Consider the following 19,000-nt stretch of genomic DNA (forward strand, 5'->3'; position numbering starts at 1 on the left):
TCTTGTTTTAAAATTCCAATAAATCCTGATATTTGACTTCATATATCTGGAGTACAAGTTGTCATGAGAGAAACAAATATAATCACATTTAGCTGAAATTTTTTCTTTGAGAGATATAAAAGATTAAAATGTACTTATGCCATGAGTTTGATTTTTGGGGTCATGATGACATTTCTCCATAAATTAGGAAGTCCTTTGAGAACAAAAGCCATTAATTTGGTTAGTGTTCTTGTATTACACAACTAATCTAAAGTTAAAGAAGAGTACTTGCAATTTTTCAAACTTTATATCAACTGACATTTGATATCATTTAAACAATCTTCTGTTTTACATGCTATAGTCGGTTGGCTTTAACTGGAGGTCTTTCACTTTGGGTAAAATAAATTATGGCCTTTTACTCATACTTCAGTTATTTAAAAAAATAGTAAAAAAAAAAAAAAAAAAAGTAGCTGAAAATTAAAATCACCCTGGTTAGGGGGCATTTAAAACAACACAAAGGACAAAAATGTGGGAGCAAGGCCAGGCTCACCCCAGATCAGCTGAATCTGAATTTCTGGCAGTGGGCCTGGGATGAGCACTCTCATTTAAAGCTCCTGGATGATTCTGTAATAAGTAGTCAGCCGTGGACCGGACGCGGCGGCTCACGCCTGTAATCCCAGCAATTTGGGAGGTCGAGGCGGGCGGATCACGAGGTCAGGAGATCAAGACCATCCTGGCTAACATGGTGAAACCCCATCTCTAATAAAAACACAAAAAATTAGCTGGGAGTGGTGGCACGTGCCTGTAGTTCCAGCTACTTGGGAGGCTGAAGCAGGAGAATCGCTTGACCTGGGAGGCAGAGCTTGCGGTGAGCCAAGATTGCGCCACTGCACTCCAGCCTGGGCGACGGAGTGAGACTCCGTCTTAAAACAAACAAACAAACAAACAAACAAACAAACAGTAGTCAGCAGTGAGAACCAGGGACCTTGGCTTTTGATCATCTCTCTGGTGGATTGAAGGGAACTGTTTTCCATCACAGAGCCGGCTTGTCCTCAGCTCAGTGAGTCCACCCTGTTCACCTAGGGCAGCACTTTCCATCCCTCACAGAAAGATGCTTCCAGCCAGGCCCATATATTTACTGACATTTTCCTCTCCCCCACTCCTCCTACCATTAATTTCAGCTACTGCATCTTAGCCTCCGCCCACCTCTCCGTGTCCATGTCTCCGTATTTCTGCTGCCACATAGTAAAGGTCTCCTCAAAGTCCATCTAAAATCCTAATCTTTCCTTAAACCCACAGTCTTCTACTTTTACCCAATGACCAAACCAATCCCTCAGGCTCCTTAAGCAGAGCGCTTCTGCTCTTTTATGTACTTCTTAAATTGCTTTCTAAGCATTTGAACTGCACATGTCCTCATTCTCTAAATGCTTTGGGACCTTAAAGGCAAGACCCAGAGCTGATTTGCTTCGACCCTGACCCACTTTATGCAAGGCTGGATACACAACAAGTAAACTCACTGAATGAGTAAATAAACGAACAACTAAATGTAACTATGGAGAAATTAACACTCATGAAAGAATACATAAACAAAAAAATGCAGGTTTAATTCATAAATGGAAGTGGCTAGGCCCTCGCCAGAACTCAATGAAGTACCCTCCCCAGGAAGAGAACAAAGAAGATGGGAGATGGGGGTCTGATTCTGGCCCCGTTTCTGATGGCTGATTTGCAATTTCTACTCTTGTTAGCAATTGGAAAACCCATATAAGAAGTTATCGTCTCTTTGCATAGGTCTGCTTGTATGCATCTCTTCATTTCAACGGCTACATCACGAATACCTGCAAGAAACCGTAAGTGAGATGTCCACTCTCTCCTCCTTCCTTATACTCAGCATTTTACCCATACAGACTGGGCTGGAGTAGGATATAAGTCAAGTCACACTCTGGTGTGATCCACCTGACAGGGCTCTCTGTAGCAGAGGCAATGAGCTGGAAATGTGTCCTCCAAACACAGGACTTCCAAATTCTTAAATCTTTTAAAAATCTACGTCAATCACATATTGGCATATTTTCTAAACTTTATATGAACTTTTCTCCAACTTATATTACCACTTGGGATAGCATACGCTTTTATAGACACTTTACGCCAACAGTAGTAAGAAGTCCTAATGACTTTGTTAGGAGTATTCTGTATGCTACTGATACTCAGGGTAGTTGGCGTGTCTGTGTTTCAGTTACGTAGACTCTTTGTAAATTTAGGAACATAAATCTAATCTCTTATTCTTGGTCAGAGTTATCGTTTAAGAACTAGCTAGACATAAAAAAGCTATGACTGTGATTGTGTTCCCTGCCTTTCAAAGCACCTTCAGACACATTCTTTCACATGGCACATATTCTATGCTCTTGATGATTTCATCTTATTTCTTCCGGGGTGTCAACAGCAATCGAGAGATTGCTATTTTAAAGCAAATACATCCCTCTTTTGTTATGCAAATTACAGAAAGTAGAAACATAAGAATCCAAGAGGCCAACCAATATGGTTAGCCTCTGTAGTTGCCTCACTTAGATGAACTTCAGGAAGGGGGAGCTCCCCAGAGTCAGCAGGAGGATATGAGCAGGTAAAGAGGAATTACGGAAACAACCCAACCCTCATGGAACTCAGCCCACTGCATTTCGTGCTATTCCACACTATCACTCCTAATTCAATTCTCAGTTAAATGTCTTCAATTAATTTAGAATTTTGTATTGTATTTTCTTAAAGCAAGCATAGTAAAATATAATTTGCAATCTCTTCGAGGAAAGTTTAAGCTTGGTCATTGCTTCTCTCCAAAGCCTTTATTTTGAAAATTTAAAAAACAACAACAACAACAACAACAGAGAGGAAAAAAGCACACATTGCCCCTGGGTTTTTTCTCTTTTTTTTAAACCTAAACAAAATTTGCAGAAGATGGCGATTCCTCCTCCAAGCTAGCAGAGAGCCTGTCAATGAATGCACATATCAATTCAAAAATGAGTGAATATGAGAAAGCCAGTTGGACATACTTAAGAGTCAGACCACTGCTGTGTCCTCATTTCTAAGAGATCTGGACAAAAGCTGATTTCTCCTCTACCTTACCCTTGGAACACAGACCCCATAGGCTTGGGAGAGAATACCAGTACATCCGAGAAAAGTACCTGTGTTGATGATGCCAGAGAATTCAATACACTTTGTTTTATCTGCCGCACACCATTTGAGTTCTGGATCACATTTCCTTCCCTGCACTGCAAAGCATGTCAGGCACTTAAAGCCACTGGAGCTGAATTCATCCACATCCTTCTCCTCTAGGTCACTCATCATAATCTCCCAGGAAACTGTTAAAAAAAGATAGAAAACAGGCTAGTTATTTGCCATTGATAAGTAAATGTACTCATTCTTATAGAACAGCCACTAGAACTAGATCCACCCACCCCATTCACCCTTCCCTAATCCTCACCCCTGCCTTCCTCATGTGACACTTTCAAATGCATCCAACAACACTAGAGTTATTATAAAAATCCCTGCCATTATGGAGCTCATTTTCAGATGGAGGACGCAGAAAAAAACAAATGAAGAAGAAAAAAATGTGATATGTCAGATGACGATAAATACTACGGAGAGAGACAAAACAGGACAGGATGTGCAGGGTAGGGATGTAATTTACGGGGCGGCCAGGAAAGGCCTCACAGAAAAAGGGACATTTTTGAGAGGAGGCCTGGAAAAGGTCTACTTCCAAACACTTACACAGAATAATGTGGTCTTACAAGTAAAGGTCACGGGTGGCAGCACGCACAGGATACTCAAAGAAGGAGCCCAAACTGACAAGAAAGAGCCTTGGCTTCTCCTGCACACTCTGCCTCTGGGGCTCCATAACAATGTCCTAGTGAACATAGGTCGACTGATTCCCTGCTTCCATTCCAGTGTTCCTGCTGCCACCTGCTGTCATGGGCAAACAGAGGGCTTGGCTGTTCCAGTGAAAGATGTCCTGGCACAGAGCAGAGAATGGAGGGGACTATGAATAAAGAGGTGGAAATCTGTGGAAAATTAAGAGCAAGGGGAAAAAAGGAGTAAAAGCCATAGTATTTACCTGAAGAATTCTTCTTAGGCTATCAAAAGGTGGTTTTGATTTGTTCACCTCCCCAAAACCAGGGCCTCCTCTGCCTCTGTTAACCCCTAAGGGATGAGTAGTATGTGACACCAAGGGGACATGCCCACCTGGGTCCTGTATGCCCTTTCCCCACCTTGCCTGGCTACCAAGAATCCTGGGATTTCTTGTTCAAACAGACTGAGGTCTAACCAAGCAGTTGTCAGAGGTGGTGGGAGTGGGGAGTTTAAAATTCAGCATTGGCGTGTCCACACACATGATCACGATGGCCTTCACAGTGAAGGGGAATGTGGAATGGGGAAAAGAGATGGGCTGGAGACCAGGATCCAGATTTCTCAGTGCTGCAATTCTCTGGCATGAAACTCTTGCGAACATTCCAAATCTTTTAGATCATTCTGAAGACATATTTGTACAAGTAAAAGGATGGAAACTATTTTATTTTAATTTTTAGCTTACTGTATTTCTTTTAAATATTGTGACATATTACCATTGGCCCTGCAGATGTGAGGGCAGCCGGCCCTCCACCCTGGGTAGGAGAAGGGGTTGGGAAGGCAGTGCTGAGACCTGGGAGCCAGTGCTGCCATGGAGAGAAGGAGAAGCAGAGACCAGATATGCCCAGATGCCTCTCCACCCACTACAACCATTAGATATCCAGGGCTAACCAGGCTTGCTTTCTCTGGAGAGTCTTGTTTGAGGAAACACAATCCAAATGTAATTTTAAAAACGCATAGATTTGGCTCAGCACAGTGGCTCACACCTGTAATTCCAGCATTTCGGGAGGCCAAGGCAGGTGGATTACGAGGTCAGGAGATCGAGACCATTATGGCTAACATGGTGAAACCCTGTCTCCACTAAAAATACAAAAAATTAGCCGGGCGTGGTGGTGGGCGCCTGTAGTCCCAGCTACTCGGGAGGCTGAGGCAGGAGAATGGTGTGAACCTGGGAGGCGGAGCTTGCAGTGAGCCGAGATTATGTCACTGTACACCAGCCTGGGTGACAGAGCAAGACTCTGTCTCAAGAAAAAAAAAAAAGCATAGATTCAAAACTAATTAGTAAAAACTTATCACTTTAAAAAGTAATTTTAAAAATTAAAAAACAAAATAACAAAAATTCCAATCGTTAATAAAGAGACCTTCCAATTCATAATTTCTCAGCAATACGTCTCATATCCCCTTTTGACACTTTCCAAACTCTTTCATACCTTACTCTGCTCTGAAGCTACTCTGTCCAATGTATCTATTTAAAATTAATTAAAATAAAATATAATTATTCAGTTTCTTAGTCACACCAGTCTCATTTCAAATGCTGGATAGCCACACATGGCTCGTGGCCACTGTACCGGACAGCACAGGCATAGACATTTTGATAGTGCAGAAGGTAATGATGTATGCAAATTAAAATTGCAGTGAGGGGGTTGGTGCCCAAGATAGCTGAATAGGAACAGCTCCAGCCTCCAGCTCCCAGCGTGAGCGACACCGAAGACGGGTAATTTCTGCATTTTCAACTGAGGTACTGGGTTCATCTCACTGGGGCGTGTCGGACAGTTGATGCTGGTCCGCGGGTGCAGCTCGACCAACAAGAGCTGAAGCAGGGCGAGGCATCGCCTCACCTGGGAAGCGCAAGGGGGAAGGGAATTCCTTTTCCTAGCCAAGGGAAATTGAGACACACAACATCTGGAAAATCAGGTAACTCCCACCCTAATACTGCACTTTACCAAGGGTCTTAGCAAATGGCAGACCAGGAGATTATATCGCACACCTGGCCTGGAGGGTCCCACGCCCATGGAGCCTCCTTCATTGCTAGCACAGCAGTCGGAGATCTAACTGCAAGGCGGCAGCGAGGCTGGGGGAGGGACGCCAGCCATTGCTGAGGCTTAAGTAGGTAAACAAAGTCGCCGGGAAGCTCGAATTGGGTGGAGCCCATTGCAGCTCAAGGAGGCCTGCCTGCCTCTGTAGACTCCACCTCTGGGGACAGGGCATAGCTAAACAAAAAGCAGCAGAAACCTCTGCAGATGTAAAAGTCCCATCTGACAGCTTTGAAGAGAGCAGTGGATGTCCCAGCATGGAGGTTGAGATCTGAGAACAGACAGACTGCCTGCTCAAGTGGGTCCCTGACCCCTGAGTAGCCTAACTGGGAGACATCCCCCACTAGGTGCAGACCGACACATCACACCTCACACGGCAGGGTACACCCTGAGACGAAGCCTCCAGAGCAAGAATCAGACAGCAACATTCGCTGTTCAGCAATATTCTATCTTCTGCAACCTCCGCTGCTGATACCCAGGCAAATAGGGTCTGGAGTGGACCTCATGCAAACTCCAACAGACCTGCAGCTGAGGGTCCTGACTGTCAGAAGGAAAACTAACACACAGAAAGGACACCCACACCAAAACCCCATCAGTACGTCACCATCATCAAAGACCAAAGGCAGATAAAACCACAAAGATGGGGAAAAAGCAGTGCAGAAAAGCTGGAAATTCAAAAAATCAGAGCGCATCTCCCCTTCCAAAGGAACGTAGCTCATCGCCAGCAATGGAACAAAGCTGGAAGGAGAATGACTTTGAAAAGTTGAGAGAAGAAGGCTTCAGTCGATCAAACTTCTCAGAGCTAAAGGAGGAATTACGTAACCAGCGCAAAGAAACTAGAAACCTTGAAAAAAGAATGAATGAATGGATAACTAGAATAATCAGTGCAGAGAAGACCTTAAAAGAACTGACAGAGATGAAAACCATGACATGAGAACTACGTGACAAATGTACAAGCTTCAGTAACCGACTCAATCAACTGGAAGAAAGATTATCAGTGATTGAAGATCAAATGAATAAAATGAAACGAGAAGGGAAATGTAGAGAAAAAAGAGTAAAAAGAAAAGAACAAAGCCTCCAAGAAATATGGGATTATGTGAAAAGACCAAATCCACGTCTGATTGGTGTGCCTGAAAGTGATGGGGAAAATGGAATCAAGCTGGAAAACACTCTGCAGGATATCATCCAGGAGAACTTCCCCAACCTAGTAAGGCAGGCCAACATTCAAATTCAGGAAATATAGAGAACGTCACAAAGATACTCCTTGAGAAGAGCAACTCCAAGACACATAATTGTCAGATTCACCAAAGTTGAAATGAAGGAAAAAATGTTAAGGGCAGCCAGAGAGAAAGGTCGGGTTACCCACAAAGGGAAGCCCATCAGAGTAACAGCAGATCTCTCGGCAGAAACTCTCCAAGCCAGAAGAGATTGGGGGCCCATATTCAACATTCTTAAAGAAAAGAATTTTAAACCCAGAATTTCATATCCCGCCAAACTAAGTTTCATAAGTGAAAGAGAAATGAAATCCTTTACAGACAAGCAAATGCTTAGAGATTTTGTCACCATCAGGCCTGCCCTACAAGAGATCCTGAAGGAAGCACTAAACATGGAAAGGAACAACAGGTACCAGCCATTGCAAAAACATGCCAAAAGGTAAAATCCATCGATGCTAGGAAGAAACTGCATCAACTAATGAGCAAAATAGCCAGCTAATATCATAATGACAGGATCCAGTTCACACATAATAATATTAATCTTAAATGTAAATGAAGTAAATGGTCCAATTAAAAGACACAGACTGGCAAATTGGATAAAGAGTCAAGATCCATCAGTTTACTGTATTCAGGAGACCCATCTCACATGCAGAGACACACATAGGCTCTAAATAAAGGGATGGAGGAAGATCTACCAAGCAAACGGAAAACAAAAAAAAGCAGGGGTTGCAATCCTAGTCTCTGGCAAAACAGACTTTAAACCATCAAAGATCAAAAGAGACAAAGAAGGCCATTACATAATGGTAAAAGGATCAATGCATCAGGAAGAGCTAACTATCCTAAATATATATGCACCCAATACAGGAGCACCCAGATTCATAAAGCAAGTCCTCAGAGATTTACAAAGAGACTTACAGTCCCATACAATAATAACAGGAGACTTTAACACCCCATTGTCAACATTAGACAGATCAACGAGACAGAAAGTTAACAAGGATATCCAGGAATTGAACTCAGCTCTGCACCAAGCAGACCTAATAGACATCTATAGAACTCTCCACCCCAAATCAACAGAATATACATTCTTCTCAGCACCACATCGCACTTATTCCAAAATTGACCATATAGATGGAAGTAAAGCACTCCTCAGCAAATGTAAAAGAACAGAAATGTTAACAAACTGTCTCTCAGACCACAGTACAATCAAACTAGAACTCAGGACTGAGAAACTCAATTAAAACTGCTCAACTACATGGAAACTGAACAACCTGCTCCTGAATGACTACTGTGTACATAATGAAATGATGGCAGAAGAAAAGATGCTCTTTGAAACCAATGAGAACAAAGATATAACACACCAGAATCTCTGGGACACATCTAAAGCAGTGTGTAGAGGGAAATTTATAGCACTAAATGCCCACAAAAGAAAGCAGGAAAGATCTAAAATTGACACCCTAACATTACAATTCAAAGAACTAGAGAAGCAAGAGCAAACACATTCAAAAGCTAGCAGACGGCAAGAAATAACTAAGATCAGAGCAGAACTGAAGGAGATAGAGACACAAAAAACCCTCCAAAAAAGTAATGAATCCAGGAGCTGGTTTTTTGAAAAGATCAACAAAATTGATAGACCGCTAGCAAGACTAAGAAAGAAGAAAAGAGAGAAGAATCAAATAGATGCAATAAAAAATGATAAAGGGGATATCACCACTGACCCCACAGAAATACAAACTACCATCAGAGAATACTATAAACACCTCTACGCAAATAAACTAGAAAACCTAGAAGAAATGGATAATTTCCTGGACACTCACACTCTCCCAAGACTAAACCAGGAAGAAGTTGAATCCCTGAATAGACCAATAGCAGGCTCTGAAATTGAGGCAATAATTAATAGCCTACCAACCAAAAAAGGTCCAGGACCAGACGGATTCACAGCCGAGTTCTACCAGAGGTACAAGGAGGAGCTGGTACCATTCCTTCTGAAACTATTCCAATCAATAGAAAAAGAAAGAATCCTCCCTAACTCATTTTATGAGGACAACATCATCCTGATACCGAAGCCTGGCAGAGACACAACAAAAAAAAAGAGAATTTTAGACCAATATCCCTGATGAACATCGATGTAAAAATCCTCAATAAAATACTGGCAAAACGAATCCAGCAGCACATCAAAAAGCTTATCCACCATGATCAAGTGGGCTTCATCCCTGGGATGCAAGGCTGGTTGAACATAGGCAAACCAATAAACCTAAACCAGCATATAAACAGAAGCAAAGACAAAAACTACATGATTATCTCAATAGATGCAGAAAAGGCCTTTGACAAAATTCAACAGCCCTTCATGCTAACAACTCTCAATAAATTCAGTATTGATGGAATGTATCTCAAATTAATAAAAGCTATTTATGACAAACCCACCGCCAATATCATACTGAATGGGCAAAAACTGGAAGCATTCCCTTTGAAAACTGGCACAAGACAGGGATGCCCTCTCTCACCACTCCTATTCAACATAGTGTTGGAAGTTCTGGCTAGGGCAATCAGGCAAGAGAAAGAAAGAAAGGGTATTTGGTTAGGAAAAGAAGAAGTCAAATTGTCCCTGTTTGCAGATGACATGATTGTATATTTAGAAAACCCCATTGTCTCAGCCCAAAATCTCCTTAAGCTGATAAGCAATATCAGCAAAGTCTCAGGATACAAAATCAATGTGCCAGAATCACAAGCATTCTTATACACCAGTAACAGACAAACAGACAGCCAAATCCTGAATGAACTCCCATTCACAATAGCTTCAAAGAGAATAAAATAACTAGGAATCCAACTTACAAGGGATGTAAAGAACCTCTTCAAGGAGAACTACAAACCACTGCTCAGTGAAATAAAAGAAGACACAAACAAATGGAAGAACATACCATGCTCATGGATAGGAAGAATCAATATTGTGAAAATGGCCATACTGCCCAAGGTAATTTATAGATTCAATGCCACCCCCATTAAGCTACTAATGACTTTCTTCAGAGAATTGGATAAAACTGCTTTAAAGTTCATATGGAACCAAAAAAGACCCCACATTGCCAAGACAATCTTAAGCCAAAAGAAGAACGCTGGAAGCATCACACTACCTGACTTCAAACTATACTACAAGGCTACAGTAACCAAAACAGCATGGTACTGGTACCAAAACAGAAATATAGACCAATGGAACAGAACACAGCCCTCAGAAATAATACCACACATCTACAGCCATCGGATCTTTGACAAACCTGACAAAAACAAGAAATGGGGAAAGGATTCCCTATTTAATAAATGGTGCTGGGAAAATTGGCTAGCCATAAGTAGAAAGCTGAAACTGGATCCTATCCTTACTCCTTATACGAAAATTAATTCAAGATGGATTAGAGACTTAAATGTTAGACCTAAAACCATAAAAACCCTAGAAGAAAACCTAGGTAATACCATTCAGGACATAGGCATGGGCAAAGACTTCATGTCTAAAACACCAAAAGCAATGGCAACAAAAGCTAAAATTGACAAATGGAATCTAATTAAACTAAAGAGCTTCTGCACAGCAAAAGAAACTACCATCAGAGTGAACAGGCAACCTACAGAATGGGAGAATATTTTTGCAATCTACTCATCTGACAAAGGGCTAATATCCAGAACCTACAAAGAACTCAAACAAATTTACAAGAAAAAAGCAAACAACCCCATCAAAAAGTGGGCAAGGGATATGAACAGACACTTCTCAAAAGAAGACATTCATACCCAACAGAAACATGAAAAAATGCTCGTCATCACTCACCATCAGAGAAATACAAATCAAAACCACAATGAGATACCATCTCACACCAGTTAGAATGGCAATCACTAAAAAATCAGGAAACAACAGGTGCTGGAGAGCATGTGGAGAAATAGGAACACTTTTACACTGTTGGTGGGACTGTCAACTAGTTCAACCATTGTGGAAAACAGTGTGGTGATTCCTCAAGGATCTAGAACTAGAAATACCATATGACCCAGCCATCCCATTACTGGGGATATACCCAAAGGATTATAAATCATGCTGCTATAAAGACACATGCACACGTATGTTTACTGTGGCACTATTCACAATAGCAAAGACTTGGAATCAACCCAAATGTCTATGAGTGACAGAATGGATTAAGAAAATGTGGCACATATACACCATGGAATACTATGCAGCCATTAAAAAAGGATGAGTTCGTGTCCTTTGTAGGGACATGGATGCAGCTGGAGACCATCATTGTCAGCAAACTATCGCAAGAACAGAAAACCAAACACCGTATGTTCTCACTCATAGGTGGGAATTGAACAATGAGATCACTTGGACACAGGAAGGGGAACATCACACACCGGGACCTATGGTGGGGAGGGGGAGGGGGGAGGGATAGCATTAGGAGATATACCTAATGCAAACGACGAGTTAATGGGTGCAGCACACCAACATGGCACATGTATACATATGTAACAAACCTGTATGTTGTGCACATGTACCCTGGAACTTAAAGTATAATAATAAAAGAAAATTAAAAAACAAAACAATAAAAAAAAACAAGAAATGTTCATCAAGCAAAACAATGAAAAATAAATTTAAAAAATTGCAATGAGGGGCAACAGGTATTCTCATCTATTTCTGGTGGGTAAATTAGTAATCCTTTTTTCGAGAAAAATTTGCACAAGCTCTTTTATCCAGCAATGCCTAGGTATTTTCCCACATGCATTTGTACAAGGTCATTCATTGTAGCATCCTCTGTGATAAGATGTGATCAGAGGTGATTGAAATTCTCATGGTTAGATGGATTCTGTCATATCCATGAAACAGAGATGAATACTACCATAGACAGAATATGGCCATATTCGGATGAAATGAAAAGTTCTTCAAGATGTACTTTTAAGGGAAAAAAACAAGATGTAGAGCATTTGGTATAAAATGCTGCCAATGGAAAGAAAAGATGCATTTGGGTATATTTGTAAATAACAGACCACTTCTGGAAAGGTAAACAAGAAAGGAATAACGGTGGCTGCTTCATAGGAGTTGTGTTGGGGGCTGAAGAGGGTAGGATAATATATGGCATAGGCATGTATTACTTATTTTTACAGTTATACAATTAAAAACAAATATAAGTAAATTTAAAAATGGGACAATACATGAAAAAGTTTTAAAATTTGTTTTTCCTCCTGAAAAAAAATGGCTTGCTACAGAAAATATTATATTCAAACAAACTTCACTACAAACCACTACAAACCACTAAGCAATCTCTGATCAGCAGAGCAAAGGAGGGCACTTTTGAGGAAACAAGTGGTCACCTGGTTAAGTATGAGATTAAGTATCACTTTCTCCCACTCCCCTCAAAGTTGCCCTCATGCCTCCCTCTGCCCCTTGGGGCTGCCTGGCTGGGGTCCTAATTTCCCAAGGCAATGGCATGTGAACTTGAGGAAAATTATTAGAGTGTGTGCCATATGCAGACTGATAGGCCTTCCTGCCCTCTCAACCAAATGCACAAACACTCTTAAGCCCGATATTCCAGTAAATGGGGTTTTTTTTTTTTTTTTTTTTTAAGTTTTGGACTTTGATTTCTGTTAAAATGCAGAGCATCCCAGGCAAGTTAATAGCACTGTTCTTAGCTATTCATAGTGAGAGGAACGATGATTTTACCATCCTTTTTTTGAAAAATGAGCTTTGATTGAGAAAAATCAGTGGAGCTGGCTTTGGGCTCTAGAGGAGGTAAGACAGGATAGAGTGGAGAAGACAGAGGATGGGGAAAGGAGAAGAGAACTTGAAGATTGGAAGCTCCAAGATAAACTTCCACATTTTACCTAAGGCCTGTTCTCAAAATAAATAAAACAAGACTTTCTGTAATGTTTTATTAGGTGTGGAAAGCAGAAGAGAAGAAAATACATCAAGAAAAAACTGTAATTTTACGTAAAATTATGCTGAACTTTTTTTATCTTATCAAAAGTCCTAAGTTGGCTCATAATGAATTCTTACTAAGTGATAGCTATTTTTACTGTGATGCTGGTCCACCAGTATGGGGCGGGGGAAAGGACAGGTGGGTGGTGGGTCTATTTTCAGTCTGCCCTCCTCTTTCTCATCAAAGGAAAGACGAGAACTTTGAGAGGCTGAGGCAACCAGGAAAGGTGCAAGGAGGTGGCCAGAACAGTCAGTGCTGCTGAGCGCGAATTAGTCCACTACCCAGACGATGTGAAAAGCTGGCTTGGGAGGGGATGCAGGATGCCCTGGCAGCAATGGGAGAAATGTTAAAATGATTATGTGGCACTAACTGAATGACTCTTCCCAATAAGCAGACCCAGAACATCTTTCTTTCTTCTGTGAACAACCAGGGACAGTTAGAGGCTGTTCACACCCTATAACCTTCAGGGAAATCGGGGAAGTAGAACTACTTGGATGAGGGTTAATGATTCACGTTTCACTGGTGAATACTTTCTCTCCCCTCCATTCTCCCAACATGAAGTGGTCTCTGGAGAAAGAAAGACAGACATTAAAGCTCTCTTTAATGAGAGCTTATGAAATGCCAGGCATTGTGTCAGCCCTTTACTAGCTCACATATTCCTTACAACTCTAATAGGCAGGAACCAATATTCTTAGTGCTCTAATAAGGATAGCTAAGAACAGAGAAGCTCAGCTGCTTTCCTGAGGCCAGGCAGTCGGTAAGTGTCTGGTTAGGAGGCAACACTCAGGACTGTGTCCCCGGCACTGTTCTGTAGACTGTTAAGCACCGTGAGGGCAGGAACCGTGCCTGCTCTTTCCTTGTGCCGTGCTGAGTACACTGCCCAACCAAGAAAGGTGACTGGAGGTTTGCAGAATGCAAAGGGGAATGCGGCTGGGAATGCGAGAATGAAGGCAGAAATGCCGGAATAAAGGCCGGACTGGGGTAGAGAAAGCAGGCGGGGATTCAGAAACGCGGGTGGGAATTAGAGCAGGGATGTGGGAACGCGGAAACCCCGGTGGGAACGATGGGGAGAACGCGGCGATGTTGGGGGATGCAGTTGGGAATGCAGGAATGAGGGTGGAAATGGGGGAATGCAGGCTGGAAAAGAGTGGAGAATACAGGAACGCAGAGAGGGATGCTGCGGGAATGCGGGAGGACCCCGAGCCACCCGCTCACCTGTGAAGAAGGGCAGGAAAGCGAGGCTGCAGGCCAAGAGGAGCCCGCCTGCGGCCGAGGGGCGCATGGCTGAGGCTGCGGCCGGCCCCGTCGCTCTCTCGGGAAGAGAGCAGCCAGTGAGCTCCGTTCCCCGCCGGGGGCACGCCCAGGCCGCGGGCCGCCTCCCGCCACGCCAGTGGCCTTTCCGCCGCCGGGTGCGAGCGCCCCTCACAGCGCCCCGGATGCTGGGTGGGCCGCGCTGGGAACTCGGCCTCTGGAGGCGCCTGGGACTCGGAAGCACGGCCTAGCCGAGACTTGTCGGCCCAGGGAGCCTCTGGCCTGTCCGCTCCTCTCCACAGGCGCTGGGGGCCGGCGGGAGGCGCTGCACCGGCAGCTGCGGCCTCGGGGCGGTGCGGCTTGGTGAACAGGTACCTGACGCCGGGCGGTCCGGATGGGCTAGGCCGGACGGCACTGCGCATGCGCCGGCCTCTGCAGTCGCTTTGGCCTGCCCCATTGGTCCTCACTTCCCGCTCTTCCCGCCCTCTGGGAGCCTTGGCCAATGAGATCCCGGTGGCTCCCGGCTCACGTGACTGGAGAAAGCCTGGTGGGCTATTTCCACAGTTCCGACGATTGGGAGAACTTGGAGGAGCTGGAATGTCTGTTTTTCCAGTTCTTTGGTTCTCACCCCCCGAATTAAAGACATGCTATTGTGGCTGACCCTCTTCCCTACCTAGCCTAAGCGTTTTTGAGGAAAGGGTACCTATATATTTAATTCTCTGACCAGGAACATCCTACCCTACCAATACCCTCCAAGTCGTCAAAGCATCTAGTGCAATTCTGGCACCTCTGAAGATTTTCTAACACACCCACACCTCCTTGAGACTGAACACTTTGAAAGGACAGGGACTGTGTATATATGCATGATCCGCATACTTCCAGTCCTTAGCACTGTGCCTGGGACATAAATGCATTGTTAGTGTGTGTTGAATGAACACACACATAGGTAGAAGATTCCCTTTTCCCTATAAGCAAAAGAGTGTTAGAATTCTTCCTGTTACCCAACTGCTGTTTTGACGGCTTGCTTTTCCGGCAGCTGCAGAAGCTCTAATTCTTTGTGGAAACAACCTAAATGTTCATCAATGGATGAATGGATAAAGAAAATGTGACATCTGCCTACGATGATGTGACACCTACCTTACTCAGCCTTAAAAAGGAGATCTTGTGACAAGCTACAACATGAAGGCATCTTGAGCACATTATGCTAAGTGAAATAAGCCAGTCACAAAAAGACAATTACTGCATGATTCCATTTACATAGGTATCTAAAGTAGTCAAACTCTTAAAAACAGAAAGTAGAATGGTGACTTCCAGGAGCTGGGGAAGGTGAAGGGCAGTTATTGTTCAGTGGGTGTAGAGGTTCAGTTTTGCAAGATGAAAAAGTTCTAGGGATCTGTAGCACAACAAGGTGCATGTAGTTGGTAGCACAGAACACTTAAAAATGATTAAGATGGTAAATGTTATGGAATGCGTTTTTTCCGCAATAAATAATGACAATAATTTAAAGGAAAAACCTACTCGTTTAACATTTACATCACAACCTTCATTCCTTGTGGCAGATTCACCAGCCACTAAGTTGCTTTGACCATTCATCCAGTGTTTTGACCCGTGATTGATAAACATCCCCTAAAGCACTTTGCAACAGAACTTGCTGCAATGATGAAAATGTTCTATATCTGTGCTAATACAGTAAGTACTGTGGTGGGTCGAATGGTGGCCCCACATATTTGTCCACATTCGAATCCCCAGAACTTGTGAATATTACTTTATATGGAAAAATGTGTGATTAAGTTAAGAATCTTGAGGGAGAACTTATCCTGGATTATATAGGTGGGACCCTAAATGCAATCACATTTATCTTTATAAGAGAAGCAGAGGAAGTGTTTTTGAGACAGAGGAGAAGACACAGAGAAGCAGAGGCCATGTGACCATGGAGACAGAGATTGGAGTGATGAGACCCACAAGCCAAGGAATACTGACAGACACTAGCAGTGGCAAGGAACGGAGTCTCCCCAAGTCTCTGGCAGAAGCGTGACCCTGCCAACAACTGATTTCGGAATTCTGGCTTCCATAACGTTGTGAAAATATACTTCTGTTTTTATCGGCCACTTAGTCTGTGGTAATTTGTTACATCGGCCCTAGAAAATTAATAGAAGTAACACATTTGGCTCTTGAGGTGACTGTACACTTGAAATGTGGCCAGTAAGGCTGAGAAATGGAATTTTAAATTCTATTTGATTTTAGTTAATTTAAACTATAAATCATCTTGAGTTGCTGTCTTCTGCCCTTTAGCCGCACTCCACTTCCACACAGTCACACAGTGAAATTTCTTTTCTTTTTTTTTTTTTTTTTATACTTTAAGTTCTAGGGTACATGTGCACAACGTGCAGGTTTGTTACATATGTATACATGTGCCATGTTGGTGTGCTGCACCCATTAACTCATCATTTACATTAGGTATATCTCTTAATGCTATCCCTCCCCCCTCCCCCCTCCCCACAATAGGCCACGGTGTGTGATGTTCCCCTTCCTGTGTCCAAGTGATCTCACTGTTCAATTCCCACCTATGAGTGAGAACATGTGGTGTTTGATTTTCTGTTCTTGCGATAGTTTGCTGACAATGATGGTTTCCAGCTGCATCCATGTCCCTACAAAGGACATGAACTCATCCTTTTTTAATGGCTGCATAGTATTCCATGGTGTATATGTGCCACATTTTCTTAATCCAGTCTGTCACTGATGGACATTTGGGTTGATTCCAAGTCTTTACTATTGTGAATAGTGCCGCAATAAACATACGTGTGCATGTGTCTTTATAGCAGCATGACTTATAATCCTTTGGGTATATCCCCAGTAATGGGATGGCTGGGTCAAATGGTATTTCCAGTTCTAGATCCTTGAGGAATCGCCATACACACAGTGCAATTTCTAAATCTCTGAACACCTGTCCTGGAACTGAATATGACATTACTCAGGCTCTAACTCCCAATCCAATTGTCTCCAACATTCCTAACCCCTACTCCCATGGCAGCCTATTATAGTCTATAGTGTCTCAACTGTTTTTCATCAATTCTCCCAGAGAAGTTTTTAAAATATATTCTTTTCCCAATTGACCTCTCCTCCATTAAATTGTAACACTGCTGATAAACTGTTTATTTTGTTTGTACATTGTGATCTCTCAGAGGACCACAAACCATTGTAATACCTAAGATTTCTCCCTACCTCTCCCCCTTAAAAAACTCCAATTTTTGCCCTCTTAGGGATGATATTGTCCCCATTGAGAATGCATGCCCTAACCCAGTGATTCTCAACAGGAAATGATATTGTACTCTGGGCTACATTTGGCAATATATTGAGGCATTTCTGGTTATCACACTGGAAGAGGAAGTGGTGTGCTACTGACGACTAGTGGGTAAAGGCCAGCAATGCCGCTAAACATCTTATAATACAACCTTCCCCCAACCACAGCAAAGAATTATTTAGCATAAAATGTCAATAGTGCTGAGGCTGAGAAACCCTGTGTTAGCCTAGGCAACTAAAGGCCATCAAGGACAAATCTGTAGTTTGATATATCAAAATTTCTCATTTTGTGGAACTGTGGGGCATCACACCAAGGACTTATAGGATTTAGGGGAAGGGTAAATCATAGATTCTCCTACTCTTCTCAGGAGAAACTTAAATGAAACTCAAAGCAAAGCACAGATGTATGTAAATAAAACCATGTCGAGTCTGAACTGTCAGGTACAGTTTCCTAATGAAAAAGTTTAGACACAAATGTTCCTGGAAACTCCTTGTCTGTACCTCTGCTCCTGGGTTGGAAAGCAAGGCTGCTTTTCTGACAACATGTCTGATTCTCTAGGCAGGTTCACAGTGAGTAAGAAGGCAGTAGTCAAAGAAGGGGACCATTAAGACATTTTACAACTCAAGACTGCTCTTGGGAGAAACACTGTTTCTTGTTAACTCTGCAAGGAGAGTTATCTGGTGTCTGTTCTCCCAGCTTGACCAATGTCAGAAAAAATTAGAGCTCATATTTAAAGCCCCATCAATAACTCAACTTGTTTGAACCTTTTTATAACTTCCACTGAGTAGTCCTTTTTTTTTTTTTTGAGACGGAGTCTCTCTCTGTCGCCCAGGCTGGAGTGCAGTGGAACGATCTTGGCTCACTGCAAGCTCTGCCTCCCGGGTTCACACCATTCTCCTGCCTTAGCCTCCCGAGTAGCTGGGACTACAGGCGCCCACCACCATGCCAGGCTAATTTTTTTGTGTTTTTTTTTTTTTTGGTAGAAATGGGGTTTCACCGTGTTAGCCAGGATGGTCTCTATCTTGTGACCTCGTGATCCTCCCAAAGTGCTGGGATTACAGGCGTGAGCCACCGCGCCTGGACTTTCACTGAGTAGTCCTTTTATTTTCTCCAATGATTGCTGATCTGGTCTAGACTCCAGTTACTATCCCGTGTACCCTTGCTGCTTTAGTGTTCTTCTCCTGTCAACTGACTTGAAAACATTTGACTCTGGAGCCATACAGACATTCAAACAGAATTGACAAAATAAAACAGACAAAAATCATGCAAGCAAGCAGGGAAAAAAATATCTCACCCGTGTAGCTACATGCTACAACAACTTTATGCTTGTTACCCTCATTTGAGCTCCAAGTTAGCTCAGCAATCTTTTTACTCCTCTTCCTCTATTCCCTTCTGAGA

General features: G+C 42.8%; 1 long non-coding RNA gene across 1 annotated transcript; it reads right to left on the bottom strand.

Moving 5' to 3' along the window:
* Positions 1–788: 788 nt before the first annotated feature.
* Positions 789–14,710, bottom strand: LOC105463335 (uncharacterized). The gene is made up of 3 exons (XR_011609875.1): positions 14,266–14,710; positions 3,150–3,326; positions 789–1,814 (listed from the first exon to the last, which is right to left on the bottom strand). It is a non-coding gene; the product is annotated as an uncharacterized lncRNA (long non-coding RNA).
* Between the last annotated feature and the right edge of the window lie 4,290 nt (positions 14,711–19,000).

Source organism: Macaca nemestrina, chromosome 1 (genome assembly GCF_043159975.1).
Source record: "Macaca nemestrina isolate mMacNem1 chromosome 1, mMacNem.hap1, whole genome shotgun sequence".
In the NCBI taxonomy this organism is placed as follows: domain Eukaryota; kingdom Metazoa; phylum Chordata; class Mammalia; order Primates; family Cercopithecidae; genus Macaca; species Macaca nemestrina.